Source organism: Cyprinus carpio, chromosome A23, assembly GCF_018340385.1.
Source record: "Cyprinus carpio isolate SPL01 chromosome A23, ASM1834038v1, whole genome shotgun sequence".
In the NCBI taxonomy this organism is placed as follows: domain Eukaryota; kingdom Metazoa; phylum Chordata; class Actinopteri; order Cypriniformes; family Cyprinidae; genus Cyprinus; species Cyprinus carpio.
Window position 1 is genome coordinate 14,985,068 of NC_056594.1, and position 27,505 is coordinate 15,012,572.

At 37.1% G+C, this 27,505-nt stretch overlaps 1 protein-coding gene across 4 annotated transcripts in view; it reads right to left on the reverse strand.

Moving 5' to 3' along the window:
- LOC109048443 (zinc finger protein castor homolog 1-like) overlaps nt 1–27,505 on the reverse strand; it is a 191,336-nt gene that overhangs the window by 140,846 nt on the left and 22,985 nt on the right. For all 4 annotated transcript variants that reach the window (XM_042713324.1, XM_042713323.1, XM_042713322.1 and 1 more), the window contains one exon: nt 2,449–2,562. The gene's annotated coding sequence lies outside the window, so the exon portion shown is untranslated. The remainder of the gene's footprint in view (nt 1–2,448; nt 2,563–27,505) is intronic.

Below are 27,505 nucleotides of genomic sequence, written 5' to 3' on the forward strand. Positions count from 1 at the left end.
GTTTTACTTAATCCCAGAAATCAAATCTAATTAACAAATTACTGACATTTACTGAATCCCAGACATTATTGGGTTATCTGAAACAATAATTTTCTTTCTAGATTTTTCTTCTTCAAAAACATTGTACATGTATAGTTAATATCCTGTGTTGTTATTTTTATCTCTCATCATATTTTCATCAACTGTATATTTTAATTAAAAAACATTGTCACCAATATTTGACAAAAACATAAAAAAAAATTCAAAAAAAAAACATAAAAAAAAATTCAAATAATTACTTTTTTGAATATCAACAATGGCCAAAAAGAAGAATGTAAATTTTTTATAAAAATTTACCACTGACAAGAAAAAAAAAAACCTTAAAGGGGTCATCTGATGCCCATTTTCCACAAGTTGAAATGATTCTTTAGGGTCTTAATAAAAAGTCTGTAACAAAGTTTGGTTAAAATTTCTCAATGGTAGTGTAAAAAACATATTTTTTTACCCCGTCTTTTCAGAGCAAGCCGTTTTGTAGCATTTTCCTTTAAATGTTAATGAGCTCTGCCTCTGCTGACCCCGCCCCTCTCTTCCGAGCTGCTCTCAGAGAGACTGTTTACTTAAGCCGCATTCATCGCGAAACTTGCTAATTAGCACATTATTAGGAAAGGCGATTTGCAAAGATCTGTTACAAAACATTATACTCACTTCTTCTGTTGGTGAAGCTGGATCACGAATGATTGCACAAAGATAGATGCATTAAGGAAGATCGGGGGCGTATTCCCTTCAAAAACAAAAGTAATCCTCTGCGTCTTCAGTGGCTCAGATGTTGGGAGTAAATGCAACTGCTATGTTCATTATTACATCCAACAGCAAAACACCTCAATCGCTAAGGAGATATTCTTGTCTACATCTGCTCCAGTGGTGACGACGGTGAAACAATGGCGGACTGATGGCAGCTCACTCAGGGCGAGTCTAAGGTATGATGCCAGTCCAGTCTGTGCTGAAACGCTACTGTCAATCAAACTATCGTGGGAGGGGCCTGTCTGTGTGACGTCACAAAGACAGGCATCTGACATCGGCTCGATTTGAGAAAGGGGTAAAGATATTAGTAGATTAAAAAAAACACTGGGTGGATTTTGAATATTATAGGGTGGTTTGTCTACACACACTGCCAACACACATTTCAGCTCAAACAACAGTGCATGTACTGAAGCATCCAATGACTCCTTTAACCATGCACTAACAATGCTTTTGAATAAGAACAATCTATAAATAATGTGATAGTTTCAAATAATCCAATCATAGTCAATAATGTCAGGGATTCTGATATGTGAACAGAAGCTAAACAGTGAATGAACACTGTTTTAATGAAGTGCGTTGCTAGCAGGTTAATTAACTCACCCAAATGCATCCTATACATATGAGATTAATCACATATATACACAGCATTAGCATAATATTACAACAGAATCACAAAAGGTAATTTGAACTAAGCTAAATGCTAGTCAGAATGAGCAAGTCATGCTATAAATATAATCTTTCTGTGACTAAAGCACAAGCAATTTACAAAATTCTGTTGCAGCAGTGTACCCATTACATCACAATGTTATTTCAGGAACTTTTTGCACAAGAACTTATTAAATTAACCAAACTGAAAGGATATAATCACCAAAAGACAAAAACTAAAACAATTTAATTTACTAAAAATTAATACAACTGCAAAAAGATATTCAATGCATTAGGAATTCAATATATTTAAACTTGGATGATTCACGCCAGTTCCTACATGTTTTATTACTAGACAAAGTTGCATTTATGTCTCAAGATTGTATTTATGGGTTGAGAAGCAGAACTAGTGGCAGATGAACAGGCACCTGGTGAACGTTGAGCGCTCCTGGGCTTTTAGGGCTTAATTAATCAAGGCCTCTGGGTATTTTGACAGGGCTTCTCCATGTGAGTGACTCAATTAAGTTGTTTCGTGAACCAGAGGTGTGACTTCAACACTTAGAGTCACTACTATCACACGAGCTGTGGTTAGCATTAGTGCTTTGGGTGAACTGAGGCAATTCCAAACATAGTCATGTCTTCATCTGCTTCATTGACATAACACAGAGAGGTGAATCCCCTGAAAAGTTATGCCACTTTAGCATGAGACATTTCAGCTCCAAAACCTGCATCCTATTCACTTACCACCCAGAATCCAGCTTAAATAGCCATTATATGTGCTTGTATAGTATCAAACCATGCATTTATGAATCAAGTCATTGTTTACATGCATAATTTGTGTAAAAAAACAGACAACATCGACCAGCAGAATTCTTTCTTAGTACTACAAATATGACAAACAAAATTAGAAATGGATCCGAAAACATGCTTTATGCTGTCTGATATGACTATTTAGTAGGTAACTGGCCGCTAAAACAGTCATTAGTAAACTATTGATGCATTATGGTACATTGTGACACTGACCTTCAAGATATATTGAGTGCTCCAGTTTTGACTCTGTCCTGTGGGTCACTGTCTTCTTGCCAAAAGTTAGCTTGCACTTTCACACTAGACTCTTACATAGCTGTCTGTTGACGCCTACAAGGACACAGAGAACAGTTATGAGTACATATTTAACCACCAAACCATAAACGCAAACAAAGATTTTGATGAACTTTTAAAAAAACGCCTCCCCTTCACCACTTTGACAAATAAACTTTCAGTTTGTGTGCGTTTTTAATGCATCTTTTTATACCAGTGCTGTCAGCGGCTTGCATCGTACTCAGAATTTTATAAACAGCGCTGTTTCCGCAGCACAGTAACTACTTTCATTTCATTGTAAAACCTGTCAAAACCCCAATTAGATGTTTAGAGAGAAAAATACGACTTTCAATTTGCCCAAACAAACCACTCCGTAAGTTAATAAAAAGGCATTATCATCCATCTTGTGCTCTAATTAGATTGTATATTTATGCATGCTATCCTTTCAAGAGAAACAAGGGTTTGTGGGTAAAACACAAGGGGAGTGCACAGAATATCTGAAAAAGCGATAAAAAGGAAATAAGTAGATTTATTTCGGCATCTCCAATGTTAAAAAGCTTTAATATGCTGTTGTTGTTGTTGTTTTTTTAACCAGGTGAAGTCTGTCTCATTTAATATACCTATCAATATAAAACAGATCCCACATTTCCAGTGAGCTATTTTTATTTATACTAAAATCCTGATGCACTTTAATAAGCTTTTTGTTTTAGATAAGGGCTGAAAACAACAGAATTAAAGGCTTGAAATTCCAAATTAATAGACAGACTAATAACCAGATGATTTTTTTTTCAGATAAATACACTAAAAACATAATAAATAAAAGTAATCATTGCAGCTGGTAATTACAATGCTAATTATATTGCTAATTAGCTTATTGTGATGTATACTGTGGATGGGGCCTTCACTACGCCTCAGATCACACAGAAACAAAGTCAAAACGGACTTCAGCCTAAATGATAAGAGCACCACTGATGACAATATGTTTGTTTTAATATTATCAACTGATTGCATATTAACATTCAAATGTCCTATCGGCAACATATTCCCACTGTCCATGTGACCGTTGTAGAATGACATCATTGCAAAGACCTTTGGTCTTACAAACTGAAGAGGTTGATTAATCAGGTCCTCAAATTATTACTTCTAAAACCATCTTGGAAGATAGCCCGAATGGAGAATGAACTTGATTTAGAGTGCCAGGAAAGGGTGGATAGATTATAGCCTCCATATAATCTCCTGACCATGGCGACTGAGGTAAATGTAGACTCAAACATATAACACACATACACACCTGAATTCAACAGCAAGATTTTAAACACTGACACACATTATATATATACACACTAAACCTACTGTACTCAAATCAATAGTATTACATCTAGGAATGCTCATTTTAACCGGTTAACCGTTAACCGACCGTAAGAATTTTGACCGATTAATACAATCAGTTAAACGGTTTTAAAAGTCATTTATTTATTTATTTATTTATTTATTTTCAGTAATTTATCAAAATATTTAAAAAGGTTTGTTGCATGGTTAAAATACACTACGCGTATAAAAAAAAATTTCGTTGGGTCAACGTTGGGTCTCTCATTCGACACAAAATCAAATATTTGTAATGTATCTGAATACAAAATATTATTTATTATGTAGTCTACTTCACTCGCATTCCAATATCCATTTAAAACAAAATGTTTTGCATAACATCACGGCGATATGGTGATAACGCTTAACGGCACAGTTTTTACTAGTGTGATTTTTAGTGGGGGGGTTTTTCTCCATATGTTTGACTGACTGTATTTTATAATTATAATGAACAGGCTGCAAAGGTAGCAATGCTTAACTGTGCATGCGGCGCCGGCGCAATTACTTAGATTTTTTCCAACTAAAAGGTGAAAGCAACTACTCCTATTACTCATAAAGATAATCAGAATTGTAAATGGTTTGCCTTTATTTGTGTACATTCACAATAAAAACAAATCATTGTGCTTTTGTAAAATAAACCTAAAGAAAAATAGGATGCCGCTTTCTGCCATCTGGTTTGCTTTCACGCAGCACAAAAATTAACCGAAACTGCATACTAGGCTACTTGTTGCAGACTTTTACTTTCGTTTGTGTTTGTGATTTTGAGAAAACAATGTTTATGCATGGTTAGTAAAAAACTACATGTTTTAAGTCATTGATATAAGGCTTTTGAGAACTGGATGTGGTAGACTAGAGCTTTTGCTACAAAATGTATACACACACACACACACACACACACACACACACACACACACACACACATATATATATATATATATATTCAAAATCTTAAAAAAAAAAAAAAATCTTACCAACCCCAAACATTTGAACAGTAGTGTAATGAAACTTTGGGATACTGCAGTGTTAAAAATTAATTTTAACTTCCTTAAAAAGAAGGGAGGGCTTAATAATACCAGCATTTAATAAAACAATTAATTAATCCAAAAATAAAATAAAATAATAAAATAAAAAAAATAAAATATTGTATTTTGTAAATTAAGTTGTCAAGTTTATATAAAAACCAAACAAAAAAATGATATAACAGGAATGCTTATTGCATGCTTTGAGAGTGCGATGTTTGACAAAAATATTCACTTCATTATGCTTGAGGATGGGATGACCTGTTATGACATGAAATGTTTTTCACTACATTTTTTAAGCATGATCTCACAAACAAAACAAAAAAAGAAAAGAAAAGAAGAAAGCACACACCCAAAAAGGCACAAGAGAAACCAATCGTTCTTACTGATGTCTCGATATTAAATAAATGAATGATGATTCATTTACGCATATTTGTATTACCGTAGGTATGATTCACAGAGATTCACACTGAATAAATTCTGTCATTGCATTGATCTGGTTATTTATCTACTGATGGGGGGATCAAGTATGTATTGTGAACTTCGGGGTATATGAAGGCCCTGGCATTTGAAAAGAAAAAAGAGTGTATGTTTGCATTGCCAGGTAACCGTCGTGTTTAGATCTGTGGTCACCTGTTATACAGGAAAACCTTATCTAGGTTTGGCATTGTTCAATAAAACAATGTTTATCTTCTCAGAGGTTAACGAAAAGAGGGTGGCAAAAAAAAAAAAAAAAAAAAAACTGGCATTTTAGTTCAATAAGGAAAGGGTTAGAAAACATAACACACCCTCTGATAATACAGGTAAGACACTGCGTCAGGAATAAGGAAAGTTAATGACAGAGTCTGTTCATCCCTCAAAATGAAAGAATGAATTTTTGGGATATCTGCTGATCTGTGCACGCAAATAACAACCTGTGACTACAGCTGCATGGCTTAATCACAGCAATACAGGGAGGGAATATGTAACATGCCAACTTCTCATTATCAAATCCAAATTAATAATTTTCCTAACAATACACCACCTGTCTCCACCTGTGCAATTTTCAGCACATTGCGGAAAGAGAGAAATACAGGTTTAAACACATTGGTACAGGAGTGTTGACATGGGCTTCATGATAAAAAGATCTGAACTGTTACATAAAATCTTGCTCCGTTCCCTTAACTTTCTATGAAGCAACCCCGCTGATAACAACAACATTTTTCCAAAACTCAGGGTAAGGTCACAAGCATTCAACTTGTTCTGAACTAGAAGAGCTGGATTTTTCCCCAAACCACACTATTTACATTAGGTACTGTACCTCCCTGACTTGCATCAATTATCATTGCTCTCGAACACACATGAGAAGGAACATGTGAATACCGTTTTGTGAATGTTCTGCAATGTTGAATGAGTCATTAATACCCATCGCACATCCGCAACAAACAAGTTGGTTTCAACTAAATCTTTTCTGAACAGCGGATCTGAGAGGAGAAGGGATCAAGCTTTATTCTTCCTCCAGATGTAACGTGATCATTCGTTCTTTTTATCTATTAATGATTTCAAAGGCTTCGAACTATTATTGCTTTTATTCCCTGGAATAAAACCCAGCTGCTCTCTTTGTAGTGAGTCTGTGTGGGTGTATGTGCTTTTGGTGCGACATGGAGGGGGTTGGGAGGGAGAAGAAGAGAGAGGGAACACAAAAAAGGATAAATATCCCTGTTTTTTCAACAAAAATATTCACATTTTTCACTCTACAACATATTACTAATGAGTGTTTTTACAAGCTATCCAAGTGGTAAAACTAATTAGCGTGTAAGACCCTAATAAACAAATTATATAAACAATTTATGACAGTCCACAGATGGAGTACAATTTGGTCTATAGTTTTTAAAACATTTTAAAGCATTAGAAGCACACATTCTGTTTTTGAAACTACCATCTAACATAAAATTAGCCTAGCCTGAAATCTAAAATCATACACAACACTGGCAAAAACAGCTAAAAAAGGTTGCTTTTTTAATGGAATTTAATTTGTATATTTGTACTACTACTATTATTATTATTTATTTAACAAATATTATATATTAACTTTGTTGTTTAGTAATGTTTATCCACATAAATTAAGTTTTTAAACTTCATTTAGTTTTGTAAGTGTTGCAAAAATTGAAACTGAAAACTATTAAACTATAAAATGTAGCCTATTTTAAGTAAAAATATGACCTACTGTACATGACGATCAAACTTATGGTTCAGCATTAATTTTAAAAAGTCTCTGTTTTGGATTTGTATTTAAGAAACACACTGTTTTGTACCTTGTTTGTGAAAAGCACCTTTTAGAGTTTGTTGTGTGCCCTAGAAAGACAAATTTGCCCCGAATGGGTGTGAATGTGCTTGTGTACTTGTTGATTACACATGCAAGGAGTGCCACTGTCTTTTATTGGGAAATTTACACCCTTGGTGTGATATATAGAAATCAGTAGTGCCCACAAAGCAGTAAAACTAATTGTTTCTTCCATTTTTAAAGTCTATCCTCCATTAAGGAATCGGTGGGTAATAAAGAGCATTTTTAATCAACCCTCTCTTACACTCACCTACCGTACAATGCAAGCTTTTACTGCTGAGAACAACATAGGCTAAAATATTAGGACATCTCATACGTGACTGGGGTTTTGCAACACTCGGCACCTTTTCTCAACTCTTCTGCTCTTATTTTGTGAATGTATTATAGGGATGACCTGTACAGTACATGCATATGTAACATATTATTTGAGTCATCTTGTATTGTGTAAAATAAAGATGTTCGTCAACTAATCCTGGTATCATTGGGAAACATGTGACTCACATACTTCAAGTACTTCAAATCCATCTCTACCTTTTTCTTCAAGAAAACTAAAGCCAAAATTCCCTGGGAACAAGTTACACCCAATGCCAGTGGACCAGCCAATTTAGAAGGAAACACACACACACACACACACACACACACACACAAACATATATATATATATATATATATAATACATACAATAAGATTGCAGTATCTGCAAAATGTTAATTTTACCAAAATAAGAGGGATCATACAAAATGCATGTTATTTTTTTTAATAAGTATTGACCTGAATAAGATATTTCACATAAAAGTTTACATATAGTCAACAACAGAAAATAATAGTTACATTTATAAAAATGACCTTGTTCAAAAGTTTACATGCACTGCCCACTCGTCTTCAGAAAAATCCTTCAGGTCCCACAAATTCTTTGGTTTTCCAGCATCTTTTGCATATTTGAACCCTTTCCAACAATGATTGTATGAATTTTGAGGTCACTGATGCTCCAGAAGGAAAAATGATGCATTACACCCAGGGGTGTAAACTAATCATACAGTCATTGTTGGAATGCATTAAAAAATGCAAAATATGCTGGAAAACAAAATAATTTTGGGGGCCTGAAGGATTTTTCTGAAGAAGAGCGGGCAGTTTAACTGTTTAGGACAAACAAGGTACTCATGAACAACTATCACAAAAAAAAAAAAAAAAAAACAGCTGTGGATCATCCAGGTAAGAACACAGTGTTCAGAATAAAAAATATAAATATAAATGTATAAATGTAATATTTTTTTTCTTCTTTTTAATATTTTATATTCTTTTTATTATTTAATATTCTTTTTAATATTTCCACCATTTTAATATGAGGCTGAAGATCCTGCATGTATAATAATTTTAAAACAATTTGAGGAATTTTGTTTTTGTTCAACTGTCAATTCAATTCAACTTATTTTTGTTTTTTGAATCAACACACCTTTTTTTTTTCTTTTTTTTCTTAACTGTCAACAAACAACTTTTTTCCACCCCCACAAATATTCATTTGTACTATTGTACTATGTGTACTATTTCTTACCCAAAAATTATTTCATGTGTTTCCTCTTGGACAAAACTGTACGCTAGATATTGGCTGGAAATTTTGGCTTTAGTTTCCTTGAATATATATATATATAGTTAGATATATTTTTTACAAGCGAGCATGATTGAGCGAAAGACCCTTCCCCTAACCCACACTCCCAAATGGACTCACACACCACAGGATTCCACCTGGCCCACCTCTGCCCACCGGCTGGCAGTGCCACTGTAAATCCTGGAGCTATAGCTGAAGCGCGGGCTTAAGTAATTAATAAAAGCTCCATTACATGCCTTGTGGCCGTTGTTTGCTATTTCAACACCCCATTTGTGCCACGATTACAGTCATTATCAGCCAGCGCCATTAATTCAGCCACCGATGCCGTAACTGCATGCTAATAAATTGGGCTCTAAAATTTTTACCTTTCAAGGAGTTGGTGCTGGAGTGGAGCCAGGAAGTGCCACTCCTGATTAGGAGTCTTCTACTGACTCTGAAAGGCCCCTTTGAATAGGGGCTGCTGCATCTTTGGAGATAGTTCACATTCCCCCCCTTTGATTATTCCCTTCCCCTCCAAAATGAATCTTTATTAAGCTTAAATCCTAAATAAAATGAAATTAGCAAACTGCAAAATATTGCTTTCTTTTCTGCACATATTCCCTGGTGCCTCCATGCAAATTATAATGCTTATTTATGTAAATGAGGTGTCGTCTTTAATTAGTTTTGCTTGAAGGCATTAAAATACATGTATTCTCTCCCCAAAATATTATTTGTTTTGTTGCTCTCTTCAGTTGAGTTCAAAATGACTTATTATGCTGACTAAAAAGCTTTATTAATTTCAGCGTTTTTTTCTCCTCCTCTGACTTTCATAATATTATCCTCCCCTCCCACTGTGTGGGAGCAGCGCTTAGCGTTTAGCTTTTAGCTGTGTAATGGAGAGGTTTCCTCAGGCTCTTTCTGCTGTGAAGTGGATGCAAGGCTGTCTGAGACTCCCTGCAGACAACAGACGGCCCTCTCATGGGTCAGCACGCTTCTCAGGACCCCTATTCCTTAACCTCCTACAGTATAGTGTATGAGCGCATATATCAATATACGTCATTATTCATTTAAAAACTATATATAGTGTTTATACTACTTTCTCTCTCTCTCTCTCTCTCTCTCTCTCTCTCTCTCTCTCTCTCTCTCTATATATATATATATATATATATATTTGTTAATATTTTGCATTAGATTGTATTTTTTATTCTGTTTTTAATTTTAATTTTAGTTAAAGTTTTAATAATTTTGTTGCATTTTGCAAGTTTTTATATGTCTGTATAGTTTTTTGTTTTGTTTTGTTTTTAGTTTACTTAGTTGTAGTTATTTAAGAACTTCAGGTCAATAAAAGTTACAAAAAAGCTATAAAATAGTTATACAAAAGTTATATAAGTTTTAGTTAATTAATAATAACCTTGATATGCATGTGATAAATTTTTGTACAAAAGAGTACTGTGGTTATACCATAGCATAATGATGGTAACGTATAGCAATACCATGGTACCCTGGTAGATACAGAACAGCACTGAATTATTACTATTGGCATGAATAATAAAAATAATACAATACAAACGTAATACAAAAAAATAATAATAATAATAATTTCTAAAAGAATTGAATAATGGAAAACATAGGAAATTCTAATATATATATATATATATATATATATATGAATTTTGAAATAAAAATTAAGAGTTACACGTTGCAAAGTCAAACCTGTGTGACCCACATGAGCATCACAGCAAAATTTGCTAACCGCTAGGCCACGGGTCCTAGTTGTGCTGTCTATCACTATTGTTCTTGCTGATGAAGCTGTTTATTTGCATGTGCTGTCTGTATAGTTTTAACTCCTAATTCATTAAAAGAATAGTGCAAATTAGGTAATGGCACAAAACATAACCAACAATGAGCACTGAACACAATTTGTTCCCCGCAATTCCTCATCTTCCAGGCCAGTTCGGGGTGCTAGCTTTTGGAGGACGACTTCATTTAAATACTCACTGTGCAGCGGTATACCAGTGTAAACCAGATTATGGGTGTTTAGCAAATAGGATGCAGGTTTTTGTGATGAAATACCACATATAAAAGTGAATTTGCCCCAAGTGTCAAACTGCTAAGAATGACTTCCATTGGCACTGTGTGTTGTGGACCCCCCCCAACCCCCCAACCCCAATACACTTAATGAAAGACGCATGCATGCATTGTGTCATCAATCAAATGCTAATACCAATGTAAATTCACATGCATTGTCAGCTCTCGCCGCACGCCTCTAAACTGAGGTGCAATGACCTCTTAAACGACTTTCAGACAGCTTTTTGCCTTATTTTAATATTTGTTTAAAAGGATTTTCAGTGTTACAGTAAATCTCCCTCTTGACACGGTTTTTATGCATTTGCAGTTGATTTACAACACAATGTTGAGTGGCTATCGAGCAGAAACCCGCTGTGAGTCACGACCAAAGGTGCCGGAACCGATGCAGTCAAACAGAAATACACGCTGTCATACACTCCGCTCAGCTGACACAAAAGGTTAAAAAGAAACATGAGCCACAAACAACCAGCATTGGTCAATATTATATCAATATCCTTTGAGTCCTCAATGGACTGAAAAGACTGAAATGGCATATTTTATGAAGTTAATACCCCTCAATACCCAATTCACACACATATAAACTCACACATGCACAAACACACCAGCATGATTTATAGTAAGGAAGCTGAGGCCATTATAACGTTTTTATTATTACTGTTCTTTCAAGGCTAATGCTACAATAGATTTTTGCATGATTGATGCTTCCCAGTAAACATTAGGAAGATTCCATTAACTTAGCAGAGAGGAGCTAAATGGCGTCACTTTGATTATAGCTGCATTCCTTTCAATGCTTTTTGATTAAAAATAGAATATCAATATCACATTTTTTTTAAACGAATTCATGATGTTCGGATCTGACTTCAAAAAAACCCCCGTCAAAACTCTTCTGCCAACTCATGCAACTGATCGTAATTGAGGTCGCCATATAAATCATTACATTTCTGGAAGTCACTTCTGAAACAATCCTTGGGTTAAATGATGACAGAAACGGTCCTTCCAGTAAATCAAGTGACTTTGAAGTTCTGGTCATAACTCGGCTATTGTAAAGTACAGTTTCTGTAATACAAGCTCTTAAAGGGACAGTTCACCCAAAAATGAAAATAAAATTCTCATTATTTACACACGCTGTTCCAAACCAGTACAACCTTCTTTCTTCAGCAGAATGCAAAAGGTGACTTTCTGAAGAATATCCTGGCTTTTTTTTTTCAATATAGTCAAAGTTAATGAGAACTGTGACTGTGAAATGTCAAAAAGGACCATAAAATTATAATTCCAAATGCATTATATTCCAAGTGTTGTGAAGCTGTACAATAGCTTTGTTTGATGAACATATTAAAATTTAAGTCATTATTCAATCCAGAGCTTAATCCACAGTCAGTGAGTTGAACTCAACAAATCAGTTCATATGAACTGAATCAACTTTCATTGAAAAGATTTGATTAAAAAAAAAAACAATTCATTCATCAGCTTCATCAAAATTTTTAGAAAACAACTTTTCAGGCCTTTTCATTGAACCAATCCATGGTCAGACTTCAGAAGACTTGGATTAAAGCTCATGGACCATTCTCTGTTACTTATATGATGCTTTTGAAAGCTTGAGAGCTTGAATGCCTGTTCATTGTAAAAAAGCAAGTAAAACAGTCTAAATTTGTGTTACATGGAAAAAGGAAACTTCATACGTGGTTAAAACAACATGAGGGTGAGGAAATGATGACAGAATAGTCATTGTTACATAAACTAAACCTTTAAACTACAACACAGAAGCATTTCAGTATGAAAGAATGTGGTAACAATATGCTAAAACTTCAATCAGTACAGAGGAAATTCCACTTGTAATGAGAAGGAACTGGTTTGAACTGTTGTCTTCCAGTTGTGCTTGTGCTGTTATCATGGCCCTGAGCCTCAACATCCATTTCACTCTCCCAACAAACCTGCAAGCAAAATGTGCCTGGCACGGATCTGATTGGCTAATTGAAATCTTATGTGTGGCCCTCATGGGAACAGTGGCGGTGATGACCCGGATGAGCGTGGATCTCTCTCTCTCCCTTCACCTAGTGTCCTTTGCAGGAAAAGAGTTCACAGTGAACAGCAAGAGTGACACCCCTAACACCTTCTGCCAATTATTCACCATGTGACCCACACCAAGAGAACAAGAGATATGTCTCCCAATGTATGGTCATAAAAATGCATGCCCAGCCTTGAAATTGTACACGTGTCTGTGTTTTTTTGCCTCTCATGCCCTGGCAATACACTGGTGCTTATAAACTGAGCCAACTGATCTTTTGCCCAAAGTGCTAATTTGTGTCACAGCTGTGTGTGCAGAACTATTATTAACTGAAACGTGAAGCTATGTCTCACAACAACAAGATTCTGCAATAAAACCACATTTGAGGGCTTGATCTAGCAAAAAAATAAATAAAAAACCTGGACATATATTTATAGGTTGTTACAGGAGTATGGCATTTTTCCATTGGATCTGTTGAAAAAAAAAAAATTGGAACAAAACACCTGGTTTTACCTAATAATAAAATAATCCTAATAAAACTATTTCTAAGTCCACAAAGTAGGTACATTTTCCACAACACATACATAAAAAAGTGGAAATAATCCAATGGCAATTTTACATACTAGTAACTCATAATAAAATCCAGTAAAATCACAAATTCATTGGTGAAAAAGAGCTGCAATGCAAATGAACATTAAACATACTTGTTTTACCGGTACTAAGTCAGTTAATTTCTCATCTTATCAGATGAAGAGTCGGAAAATCTAAGAATGCTAGTGAAAAATGCAGCTATTTTTCAGTTTTCAAATTTAATAGAAAAACTAATTATACTGTCAGCATAGCAATTTAAAAGAAAGGCTGATTGTTTGATTTGGTTGTTTTATATGTCTTTTTAAAAATCTCTTATTTTGTAAGTTTTTTTCTTTTTAAATTAAAAATAATTTAATTTCAATTAATAATTTAAAACTCATTTATATTTATAATTTTTAGATTTGAATTCAAATCTTGAATCCAATTTCGCTTTTTTTTCTTCTTTAATCATAAACTTTTTTTTTCTTTCCTTACTACATATCTGGCTTGACTCGAATGCTCCAACTGCATTTATTTGAGTCTTTTGTCTTTTTTGTTGCAATTTAGCTAGAAAAACAAGTCCTGCAGGAAACTGTAAGTTACAAGTGTTATGGTCATGGTTTATAAATAAAAAAACACACCTTTGAATGTGCATCCTGTGAAAGGACAGAAAAGATCTGTGATGTGCACTTTTAGATCTATTTTTAGCCCATTTTCAAGAGTCTATCGACATAAAATGTTGAAAATGAAAGCCAAAACGGAGACCAAGGGCTTATTTCATGTGGGCTGCATGGTTAGGCAGCACTATTGGACGTGAAATGTTATCTATGAAGCCTCATGTTTCAAAGCCTGCAGGGCCCATCTCCCCTTGCAGAGTACACGGACACGCAAGAAATGCTTTCTATCCCAGAATTTCACAAATGTCCAGTTGAATCCTCATCACTTGTTTGTGCGCACTGAGGCCAATCAATCTAGATGAGAGAATTAAATAAATGAACTCAGTTCAGGTCACGCCAGGAAAGGCCCATGTAATCCACTGAGGGGTTTTTTCTTCCACAACATTTTCTGACATGACAGATATAATTATTCTAATAAAACTGTGCCTGAGACAAACAATGCTATATTCCCTAGGTACACATCAAAGTATGGATACATGGCAGTTTTTTTCCCCTGTTTCCACCACTGGCTAACCATGTCAGCTATGACACAAATTCACACATTTTTATATCTTGACACACTCACAGTTTGTTTAAGAACAAGCAATTGCAATATTTTGTGATTTTAAATTTGAGCTTAAAGGGACAGTTCACCCAAAACTGAATATCCTGTCATCATTTACTCTCCAAACCTGTATGACTTGTTCTTCCCTGAAACACAACTGAAGATGTTCTGGAAAATGTTGTAGTGTTTTTGTCCATACAATTAATGTCGACAGGGTCCAAAATTCTTTGAAGGAGTTAAAATCATACAAGATTAGAACGACATGAGTGTGAGTAAATTATTCTTTATTCAAAAGTATCTCTTTAAATGTAAAGCGTGCAATTACTCTCCCAGTAGTGCCAACAAACGGAACTGCAAAAATGACGAGGTTGTTGTCGGTCGCTGGTCAGTAAACAGGTATCCACACTCAAAACTCAGACCACTGGTTGAGCTAACTTTGCTGTGTGGGATTGGTTGAGATGTACAAACATAGTGATATTATATACTGTAGTACCACAAAGCTACAGTATTTACATCTGTCAGGAAAATTAACCTACAAAATGTCTTATAGTCAGCTGAGAAAGTATTGTAAATTAAAAAAAAATAAATCATCAATTATCACCTTTAATCCTTGTAAATATAAGTATACAAATATCACCTTTTAATTGTTTTATGATTCAGGAACAAGTACATTTTCAAAGAGCTAAGAGATCTTAAAGGAAAGCTGGTGGATTTGTTAATAGAATAAAAAACAATTGCACAGCTGAATGAATTTTGTTTAAATCTTGTTTGGCAAAAGTTATTTGAAATCTATAGGCTGTCTATGTACAGTCATTTGCTACTGTGTACTTATTTCAAGCAGCAGGAAGGATAAAGATCTTTGATAACCGCACACCTTTCATCTTTTTTAGAAATCCCTACACTGCTGCACCTTTATATTTTAAACATCCCAAACTGCACCGCATGGAATCTGATACACCTACAGAGGGAAATAAAAATAGAGAAAAGTGAACTCCAGGCTAAATTTTAAAAGAAAAGAAATATCACACTCCTTTGATGACAAAGTAAAAACAAAAAACTGTAGGATATGTTCTGACTCAGACGGAACATAAATCCACACAGAGACATCTCCAACTTTTGAGTCTTCATCGAGTCTCTTTTAATATTTTTTTTTAAATATTCTTTTAACACTTTTCTTTTCCCTGTACTGTTACAATGACAATCGGCTGTCTTTTTGAAAACATGCATGCCAACCAAGGATGTACACATTTCCCATCAGCCTGTGAAGCCAACCGAGCAGAGAAGTGCAAATTCAGGGGAACCCTAAAACAGTTGGTGATTCATGTGCCTGAGGCATGATATGACAAAACAACATAATTATCTAGGTTAATGGGGTTTTTTTCCTAGCATACATAGTATACAGTATAAATAGTATATATAATATAGTATAAATACAAAAGTACATTTTATTATGTAAATAAACTTAATAAATTATCAATTATATTATATAGGCTACATGACAAAATTCCAATACATTTCTTCTATGTTTAAATTAAAAACATTTCCCAATATAACCCCTGGGTAAGCTCAGTGATAACTGTGTAATTTCTTTTTATTTGTGATGAGCGCATTAGAGAGGAAATGCATAGTGCAAACTCTTAACAATCATTTTCATGAAAAAAAAAAAAAAAAAGAAGTGTGGCTTTCCTAGCCACAACTATTTGATCGAAAACAAAACGCCTGTCGGGCTGGGGAGTGAGAAGCATGCTGGTTCTGGAATGGCCTGTGAAAAGTCATAAAAATATTTTCCTTTTTATTTAATGTCGCCCATAACTCATTGCAAGGAAAAGCTAATCAATAGCACCTTAATGAAAACTTGAGCCATATTTTATTTTGCTGCAGAGAAGGCCAGGATCAGCATTTGTTGCCTGGTTGTGTGCGGGTCTGGCCCCGGGGCTGTTAGACAGATGTGCATCACGCTCGCAGATACCTTAAATATTTGCTGCCTTCTCCTAGAAATGCTTTATCAACACACCAAGCAGAAGGAGTGGGAATTTCTATGCAGAGAGCGCCATTAGAAAAACAACAGTGAGTCTATATTTCATCATTTCAGCTCTGTCATTGCCACAGTCAGTGATTTAATATGGGAGAGGAAGGAAGAGTGAAAGGTTATGACTTCTACACTTTAAAATATTCCACCTACATTGATATGGTGGCTATCCCACGAACCTTTCTGTTCATCCCAAATCAGCATAAAAGCCAATATCTCTCACATCTCATATATCTTCGGGGCTCACAGCCATTCAACCTCATGTTTAGAAGAAAGACATCCACAGCCAAGATCCCATATGATTTCTTTTTATATGACAATAAACTCAATTACACATGATTATCACAAATTATAAAACATATTGACAAATACATAAAAAATCAAAACAAACATAATAAAAAAATAAACAATAAAAAAAAAAAAGTAAATAAATGTTATAAAAATGTTATAAACAATTATATTCATATAATCATTGTCGATCCCTCACATATTCTTGACACCAAAAACACTAAAAGGAAGCTCAGACAGCATCCACACAGAACAACGATAGCAAGCTGAGATAGCAAGTAAACATAAGACATACTGTGAGATAGCAAGTATTTATTGTATTTATTAGTGTCATAATTGTTAGATCCCTCATCAAAGGGGAAAATAATAACTCAAAGGTCAAGTCATAAAAAAACAATATCAGGCCTGTCTCAACGCTCTGTGCAAGAGTCACATTACTGTATGTTAACCAAAAGAGAGCTCTCTCAACACAAAGAGATAAAGGAACTGTGGAAAGTGTGCCGGAGTACCTTCACATCGTATCAGGAGACGGCACAAGTACCTCCGTGTTACTGTGTCCATTATGTGTACCCACCAGTTCCCACCTGAATATCAAACAGCAAATTTATCCAATTTATATCCTCGAAACGGTACCTGAGAGATTACAAAGCAATCAGCTAATATTGTATTTTATTCTGTTCTTTCGTTTAAATCATTGCCACCATTAAGAAGTAGTTTTCTTTCAAATGAGTAACCCATTCAAGCAGCGCGGGGCTGCGGAGAACTGTCCAACAGTGAACCGTCATTTGCTTTGATTTGCATTGTCAGGATGCAGTGAGAGAGGGAGAGCTGACAAGCCACTGACTGCTCTGTGATGCTAAAAGAGCTGACATGCTCTCCTAAACGTCAATCCCATCCCAAACAAACACACACACACACATACACACTGCTGCCTCACAGCGAGTGGAGGACTCTTCAACCAGCGAGAGAAGTGGCATTACAAATTTTTTATGCAAGTAAACAGATGTCTGTTCGTTTTGTGAAAGAGAAAATAAGTTTTCAGTGCTTGTGAAAATGCTAGTTAATTATCAGCTACATTTATAAGGGGACCGTGCCTATAAAATCATAAAAAACAAATGATTGCAAAACAGACATAATGTCCTTGTGCCTCTGTCTAGGCAGTTTCCTCCAAACAAATGATATATTTTCATATATTCACACTTCATATTGCTACATTTTTTCATCTATTTTCTTCTATGCTACAGAATCCACACTGAAATAAAAACAAGAAATTGAGTTCATTGTAAGTTAGGGTTAGGGTTAGTTTTATATTTGTTTTGCATCTTTTTATGTAAGAAAGTTTATGGCTGCTTTTTTTGGTAGACATAACTAGTTTTTTATAAATTGTCCAGACAACAAGAAAATTTACATTTATTGGCAGTTGAATGAACTAGTATAACTGTTGTTTCAACTCAAAAACGCATGCTGAAACAACTACATTACACCAAAAAAAATTAAGATATTACAATTTTAAGACAGCGGGGTAACAAAGTTTTTTAAGCTGACTCAACAAATAGTTTTTTATAAAAAGTTCATTTATAAAAAAATTTTGGTTTATAGAAGTTTTTTATTAAAGTATTTTATTTCACTTAATAATCTTTTTTTATGGTTTTATTTCTAGTTTCAGTTTTAGTTTAGTTAACTGAGTTTCATGGCAGATTCGATTGTGACAATATACCCAACTTACAGTCACCAAAAAGTCAATGTGTCCTAAGTGACAGCAAAAAAGTTTCACAAACTAGGATTGGTCTTCCTCATATTCTTAACCCAAAAAAAATATATTAAACTGATTTTTTTTTTTTTTTCAGCAGTATTCAGTGGTCAATGTTAACACACATACAATAAACAACAATGATCTTAGAACTGGCCTGTGCATGCGAATCAGTTAAACTATAGCATTCTCTGGGGAAAGAAAAAAAAGCTGTGACCAGAAACTGACTAAAAAGTTTGCCATCCAAAATTGCGAAATTTAGGGATTTCACAATTTCAAAGTTGATTTTCTATACAAATTTAATGCAAGAAAGATGACTGAGGACAATAGATATTGCAAAATACAACAGAAGCTGTTTCAGTCTGCTAAAAAAATGCAACTTTGGGAGAACGTTCATATTTCAGCATGACAATGATATCACCCACAAGGGCAAAGTAACATTGAAATGACTCAAAAACAGAAAGGCGAATAACATTTAACAGGCCAGTTATTATTTTTTTAAGTTTGCGAGTTTGTAGTACTATCTTTCACTATAAACATTTTTGACAAGAATAAACTAACCAAAAATGTTTCCTAACAATTTTATATTTAAAAGTTTTTTGTTTGTTTGTTTCAGTGCTTTAAAATAAAGTATCAGAGAAAAAAAATTAAGGTGGGATTCAGTAAAATGAGAAAATTGGTTAAGGTCTGAATACTGAATGTAGACTGTTATTCAAATAGACTGTCAAGCCAAAAAAAGCAGTGCCCCCTTTAACACTAAAGCCCTGCCCTGGAGTAGCTGGGCCAGCGGTCTATACTGTAATGTATGATTGCAGAGCACAAAAAGAATGATGTTTTGTTTTCTCTGTTTCTCCGTCTCTCTGCCAGTTTTTGCTCTGGAGGCAGCACATCCTGTTTATGCACATCCCTCAGGCCATTTGTTTGTAGCACTTCCTGGTCCCAGAGTGGCATGCATAATGCAGGAATGAAAATGTTAACAGTGGCAAATAAAATCGGCAAGGTGCCCCCACAAATCAGGGCAGTTGAGGAGCACATTTAATCATCCGTGCATAGGGAGGCGCTGCGATTTATTGTGGCATTTCTGAGAAGATCAGGACCCCATTTTTCCCGGGCCTTCCCAAGCCATTCGCCTTCGTCCCCCTCCCATCAGATTCACATCAAGAGAGATCTTCTGCACTCACTTAACCAATGGTGCAAAATTGATGTCGCTCTTTGTAAATGTATATGTGGTTGCTCTTTTGTGTTTTATATTAAAGCAATAAGCCTCTCAAAGCCATGTATTCATGATTTTACCACAGGTAATCTGCCCTCACTGTTTGATTCAGACACAGCTATGCAGATAGATAAACTCCCCGCAATTGACAGTTCTGATGTCCTTTTATTGACGTATCCTTCAATTACAGACAGAGGTGAAACTACAAAGGAAACGCGACATAAACAGCATGTAAACTGTATTCTAATGTATGTTCACATGTATCTATGCAAAGTCTGGCTTACATTCAGCAAAACTAAAACTATCAAATATAATCTTTGTTTAACATAAATGTTCACGAAATATTGTCTTCAAGACTCATATTAAACATAAAATACTCACAAGCAATGCTTTCTGTAAGACAACAAAGAAGGATGAATGTAGATCACATCAGAAGTGAATTCTGCTGTCAGCATACTTCAACATGTGCTGCATTTTTCTAACTCTCATGCTAGTAAAGGTTAAACATAACACTCTTAACAAATACAACGCCTCCTACTGGAGGGAGAAGAAACTACTCCAGCACACTCCCCGCCTGACGTCCATAGGATGTCACCCTTAATTCTTAGGACCGCTGGCTACATTCATTGGAGTTGCGCAGCAGAAGTACAGTCTCCGTAACTGGTCTCAAGAAAGTTTTGCACGTACCCCCAGAAGCAACTTTTATTTCTACCTTCCTGACTTTCCCATCTCGACTAGGGAAGGTATTGACCACAACTCCCATGGGCCATTGACATCTTTTGGCTTGGTTGTCTTTTAGAAGTACAAGATCTCCTACTTGTAGATTTGGCCTGTTCGTCTGCCATTTTCTTCGATCTTGTAATGTTGGCAAGTATTGAGTTCTCCACCGGTGCCAAAAGACATTAGAAAGATGCTGCACCCATCTCCACTGGCGTCCGTACAAGTCTGACTCACCAAAGCTTCCAGGAGGGATAGGTGGAGATCCTGTCTTCTGGGTTAGAAGTGTAGCAGGTGTAAGAATGAAGGGACAGTCGGGATCAGATGAGACAGGAATGAGAGGTCGAGAGTTTACGATGGCTGTTTACTTCTGCAAGAAGGGTAACGAGAACTTCATGGGTCAGCAACTGAACTGAGTTGGTAGTCAACATTGAGTCGAGAATACGCTTCACAATCCCATTCATGCGCTCCCAACTTCCTCCCATGTAAGAGGCATGAGGTGGGTTAAAGACCCATGTGCATTCATTCTTGTCCAAGAAATCTTGTATCTCTCGGGGTTTATCACACTGGTTTGAGATTATACCAAGCTCCTTGCATGCACCCAGGAAGTTGGTTCCCGCAATCAGACCTGAGTTGCTTTACTGGTCCACGAATGGAAATGAACCGGTCGTAAGGCGTTGATGAAACTGGATGACTCCATTGACTCGATAACCTCGATATGGATGGCCTGGTACTCAAGCAGGTAAAAATGACAGCCCAGCGCTTACTATTGGCAAGACCTCCACGTGTTCGACGAGAACTGATAGTCCAGGGTCCGAATACATCGATGCCAACGTAAGTAAATGGTGGGCAGACAGTTACACGATCAATTGTAGGTCAGACATCTTTTGGGTTTCTGTGTTCCATCTCAGTTTGCGACATTTGATGCAGTGGTGGATGATGGAGCTGATGCGATGTTTTCCGCCAACAATCCATAATCCGGCCGTTCTTACCGCGCCCTCTGTGAAATGGCGTCCCTGATGCTGTACTTGTTGGTGATAGTGCTGTACCAGTAGTGTACCTCACGTGGTGCTTTCCTGGGATTATGAAAGGATGTACTTCATCATTTTGCATGTCGGCTTGTGAAAGACGACCTCCAACTCTAAGGCAGTCAGCGTCATCTTTGTATGGCGATAGGTTTCTGAGTGGATTTTGCTTTGGTATCTCTTTCTGGGCTTCAATGCATGCAAAGACTTCAGGATAAGTCTTGTGTTGAAGACAGCTCAGAATAACGCTTTTTGCTTTCCCATAGTCCTCTGGGCCGATGTTTTTGCAAATATGACAACCTCGACACTTGCTTCCATAAGCATTTCCCTTGAAGCATCTGGTTATATGAACGAGTCTTGCTATTGCTCTAAGCAGTGATGTCCAAGTTGAGAAGGACTCAAAGCGACTTGGATCTAGGAAAGAGTCTATGAGACGAGTTGCAAAGGCCATCACCGTAGGGCGAATCTCAGGGTCAGAGTCTGGACTGAGTAACTCAAAACAGCACTTGGTTTTCTTTCGCGTGCGCTCGTAGCAGGAAATCTGGTCCTTTGAGCCACATGCTGGACATCAAAGTGTTTGCTGGAATGGACCTGGAAGCTACATCGGCTGGGTTTAAATCTGTCTGCACGTAATTCCATTGTTCTGGGCTGGATGATTTTCTAATCCTTTGAACTCGGTTACACACGTAGACATAGAAATCTCCGGGATTCATTTTGTATGTATCCAAGCACTACCTTGCTGTCTGTGAAGAACCTTGTACAATGGAATGGAACATCAATCTCCGTTGCAATCAAGTCTGCAATCTCGATGGCAAGAACAGCTGCACATAGTTCCAGCCTCGGGATAGTTATGTCTTGTTGTGGGGCAAGTTTAGCTTTGCCAAACACAAATCCAAGTTCGCTCTTGCCTTCTGTATCTATGATCTTTACATAAGCTACGGCAGCAATAGCTTTGGTGGACGCATCACAGAATATACAGAGCTCTCTTTTGGCTGCACCACAGAAGGATATGGATGTGTACATTCTTGGTATTCGCACTTGTTCAAGATGCTTCAGGGATTCCTTCCATGTACTCCATTCTTCTTGCATTCGTTCTGGACGTGGGTCGTCCCATCCACCTGCATCCATTGAAAGCTCTCTCAAAAGGGCCCTGCCTTTGATGCTGACCGGAGCTGCGAAACCTAGAGGGTCATACAAACTATTAATGATGGAAAGTACCCCCTCTACGAGTGTAGGGCTTCTCAGCGGTAGACACTTGGAAGGTGAACTCATCTGTTGCAATGTCCCAGCTTATTCCAATACTCCCTTTGCATAGGTGGACTGTCTGCTCCTAGGTCGAGATCTTTCAGACCCTTTGCAAGATCCTCCTTGGAGAATGCTTTCATTACTGTGATGTCATTAGAGGCGATCTTATGCAGCCTCAAGTTAGATGAGGCCAAGGTTTCTTGAGCCTTTTGAATGACAGAGATGGCCTCGGTACTTGATGGCAGGGAGACAAGCCCGTCATCGACATAAAAATGATGTTCCACAAGATGTTTTGTTGTATTGTCTCTTTTCTCTTGATCTTCTGATGCCCTCCTAAGTCCATAGGTCACTACTGCAGGCGATGGGCTGTTGCCGAAGACGTGTACCATCATTCGGTACTCCACGATTGGTTGTTCCATGTCGTTGTTCTGGTGCCAGAGAAAACGCAAAAAGTTCCGATGGTCCTCCCTGACCTCAAAGCAATGGAACATTTGCTTAATATCAGCTGTTACAGCTACCTTCTCTTCACGGAGCCGCATGAGCACTCCCAGCAGGCTGTTGTTGAGATTCGGACCGGTAAGAAGGACGTCATTGAGGGACACTCCTTCAAATCGCGCGCTAGAGTCAAAGACAACCCTTATTTGGTCCGGCTTGCGGGGGTGATAAACGCCGAAGAAGGGAAGGTACCAACACTCTTCTTGTTCAGTAAGGGGTGGCGCTATTTCCGCATGACCGTTATCAAAAAGGGTTTGCATGAATTCCTGGAAGTGACCTTTCATGTGAGGACGTTTGTTCAGCATATGACGAACTGAAGCTAGGCGCTGGACAGCTTGCTGCTTGTTGTTAGAAAGGCGTGGCCTAGGTGAGCGAAAGGGCAGCGGAGCAACCCAACTATTTGTATTGTCCCTGATAGACTTCCTTATTCATTATCTGCAGGAAGGCCACTTCTTCTTGAGAGTAACCAGGTCTCTCATCCAAACTTGTTTGTTGGAACACGGTTTCTCCGATGGACGTGTACTTGGTATGATTTGGGAGACTGACCTTGTTGTGGCTTTGTGGGATGATGCGTTCCTTTACTTGGATGAAGTTATTGCATGGAAGGAAATGACTCGGGCGGCCATTGTCCAAAACGTTTGTCTTGAAAACGCTGGCCTGTACAGGTTTGTGAGCTCCACCCAAGCAAATGTTTCCAATAATCACCCATCCCAGAGCTAGCTTCTGAGCAAAGGGTGCATTTGGAGGTCCATTGCGTTGGTCAAGAACCTTGTGTGCTTGAATAACATCCCTACCAATGAGAAGCAGGATCTTAGCGTCAGGATCAACATCTGGAATGTCGGATGCAATGTCTTGGAGGTGAGAATGGTTACGAGCAGCTTCAGGTCTAGGAATCTCATTGCGATTGTCTGGCAGCATGTTACATTCGATAAGTGTTTGGAGCTTTAGGCGTTGACTTGCTATCCACAGATTCGACGATGAAGTTGTATGCTCTCCTCCCCGTAGCTTCCTCAAGGCCTGCACAGGTCTCTCAGCTTGTACGGGAAGCAGCCTTTGGTAATGCCAAACGTATCGAAGATTGAAGATCTGGCAAGTGACCTGTTGCTTTGGTCATCCAAAATAGCGTAGGTTTTGAGTTTCTTCTCAGGGGACCCCTGTGGATAAATGAATACAGGACTGATCTTGCTACATGAGTGACTTTCAACTTCACCTCCCACAGACTTGCGTACATGTAGACGTGGCCGTAGGTTAAAACTATATTGCACTCCCCGCCGTTGTCGGAAGCAGGCTCTGTGGTGTTGCCCAAGGCGCATCGGGACCAGGATGAAGAGCAGTAATGTGTGAGTTGGAGTTACATTCTGCACAAAGGACTAACGTCTCGGCTTTACATATTTTTGCCTGATGATTAGTGGATGCGCAACATCGGAAACATTGCCCCCCTCATAATCAGATTCCTCTTCAAATAAGCCTTACGCTCCTCCAAAGGCATTTCTCTGAAAGCTCTGCATTTTTTAAGCGCGTGAGGTTTCTTGTGGATTGGGCATTCTTTATTTGGGTTGTGGATGTTTGTTCCTGCAGTTGGATTTGGCTCGGTACTGACCACTTCGTTCCGGATGACTGAGATTGCTTCTCTCTTACTCTGCTTGTCCTGAAACCTCATTTTAGTGGGTACAAGACTGGGTTGCACTGAATGCTTAAAGCTTGGGTCATTGCGCATTTTTGATTCCCTGCTAATGAAGGCGACAAATGCTGAGAATGGTGGAAACGATACAGAATGCTCCTCCTTGTATTTAGACCCATACATCATCCACTTTTCTTGCAAACCAAAGGGTAACTTCTCCACAACAGGATGAATGCCCCTTGCGGTGTCAAGGTACAGTAGGCCTGGGATATAGCCTTCGTCCTTTGCAGCCTCTATCTCTAGGAGAAGATCCTGAAGATCTCTCAAGAGGTATGGGTCTTTGTTCGAGATTCTCGGGAAAAACGCTCAAGTCTGTCGAGTAGTGCCTTCTCCAGGGCTTCAGGGGAGCCGTAGCACTCGTCCAGTCTTTCCCATACTTTGCCCAATCCTTCTGAGGGTCTGTTAATATACACTGCTCTCAGACGTTTTGCATATTGAACGGACTCTGCTCCTAGCCATTTGATCAACAAGTCAAATTCTTCGCTAGCAGACAGATTCAAATCATCAATTACATTGTTAAATGAAGATTTCCATCCCCAGTAGTCACCTGGCTTATCACTGAACTTTCTGAGGCCGCCAGTGAGCAAATCACGTCGTGCTAGGAACCTGGCTATATCAGTCATATTGCCAACTTGTGGAGTATATCCCGTACTTTGATGTGTCGGTAATGCTCCAAATGAAAGTTTCCGCACAGGAATGCTTTGGGAAAGCTGGGGAACTATCTTTACATTGTTTGCACCCGGGGGGTGGATGGACCTACTCTGTGTCCGTAGACTGGCCTGGTTTCTCGTTTTGGTGGCTCGTATGGGACAGTTGTTGCTAGAGTATCATTGTGCTCTATGTTGCTAAGTGGACTTGAATCTGCCTTTCGGATTATTTGGTGTTTTACATAGTCGCGAGTACGTTCTGTGGAATCTACCTTTTGCGGACCCCAATGCAGATTCTTCTTCGAGATCAGTGGCCGCTTTTCTCAAAGACATACGCCTCAGCTTGTGCGGCTTCTGCATCACACTGCTGTTTTAGTGCTTGTAGTGTGGCATCCAGGCGCACCTCTTCTACTTTAAGCTCCGCTTTCTTAACTTTCATTTCAATTTTCATTTTTGCAATTCTGCTCTTGTACGAGCTGCTTCAGCTTTAGCTCGAGCATTGAGAGCGGCTATACTGGCAGATGATTTAACTGAACCTTTAGAGCTCTTGGAGTGATGCGATTTCTTGGAGCAGACGGATGCTGCGCTTTTTTCTCCCTTCTTCAGGACATTGTTTAATATGCTGAAGCTGATGTAACATCCACTTGTTGTTGTGTAGATAGGTGCTTTTTCACTATTCTGCCCTCACTGTTTGATTCAGACACAGCTATGCAGATAGATCAACTCCTCGACCATTGACAGGTGTGATGGTCCTTTTATTGACGTATCCTTCAATTATACCGACAGAGTGAAACTACAAAGGAAACGAATAAACAGCATGTAAACTGTATTCTAAATGTATGTTCACATGTATCTATGCCAAAGTCTGGCTTACATTCAGCAAAACTAAAACTATCAAATATAATCTTGTTTAACATAAATGTTCACGAATATTGTCTTCAAGACTCATATTAAACATAAAATACTCACAAGCAATGCTTTCTGTAAGACAACAAAGAAGGATGAATGTAGATCACATCAGAAGTGGATTCTGCTGTCAGCATACTTCAACATGTGCTGCATTTCTAACTCTCATGCTAGTAAAGGTTAAACATAACACTCTTAACAAATACAACGCCTCCTACTGGAGGGAGAAGAAACTACTCCAGCACAACAGGTAAGGGGTGTTCTTGTTCTAAAAGCACCATGTATGTGATAAAAACACTACAATGTATAGCCTTGAGTGAATTAAAATTGCAGTTTTTTTTAAGTTGTTCATTAGCCTGATTTTTACAGTTTACAGTTGCTAAGCAATGTGGTGATTTGCACATTAATATACAATGAGTGGTCACATGATAATAAATAATAAATTAACAATAAAATCATTTTGTTAGTAAAAACAATTAAAAAGGTACAAATTTAAAAAAAAAAAAGATTTATTGCAGTCATAAAAAAAACTAAATATAATTGTAATATATTTTTAAAATCTATAAAATAAATATGAATCAATAATAATATCAAATAATATATAAAGATTTTAAAGTGTTAAATTTTGTGAAAAAATTTACAAAACAAAATAAACTTAAAAAATCCAAACTCTGAAAATACTGTGTAAAGTATTGCTTGCCCATTTAGTTTGAGTTTTATTACATAAGCATAAAACTTTAAATAATAATTAAATTCAAATAAAGCTGAAATAAAATAAAATATAAATTAAAGTTTAATTAAAAATTAAAAATGTGGCATTGGCAAATA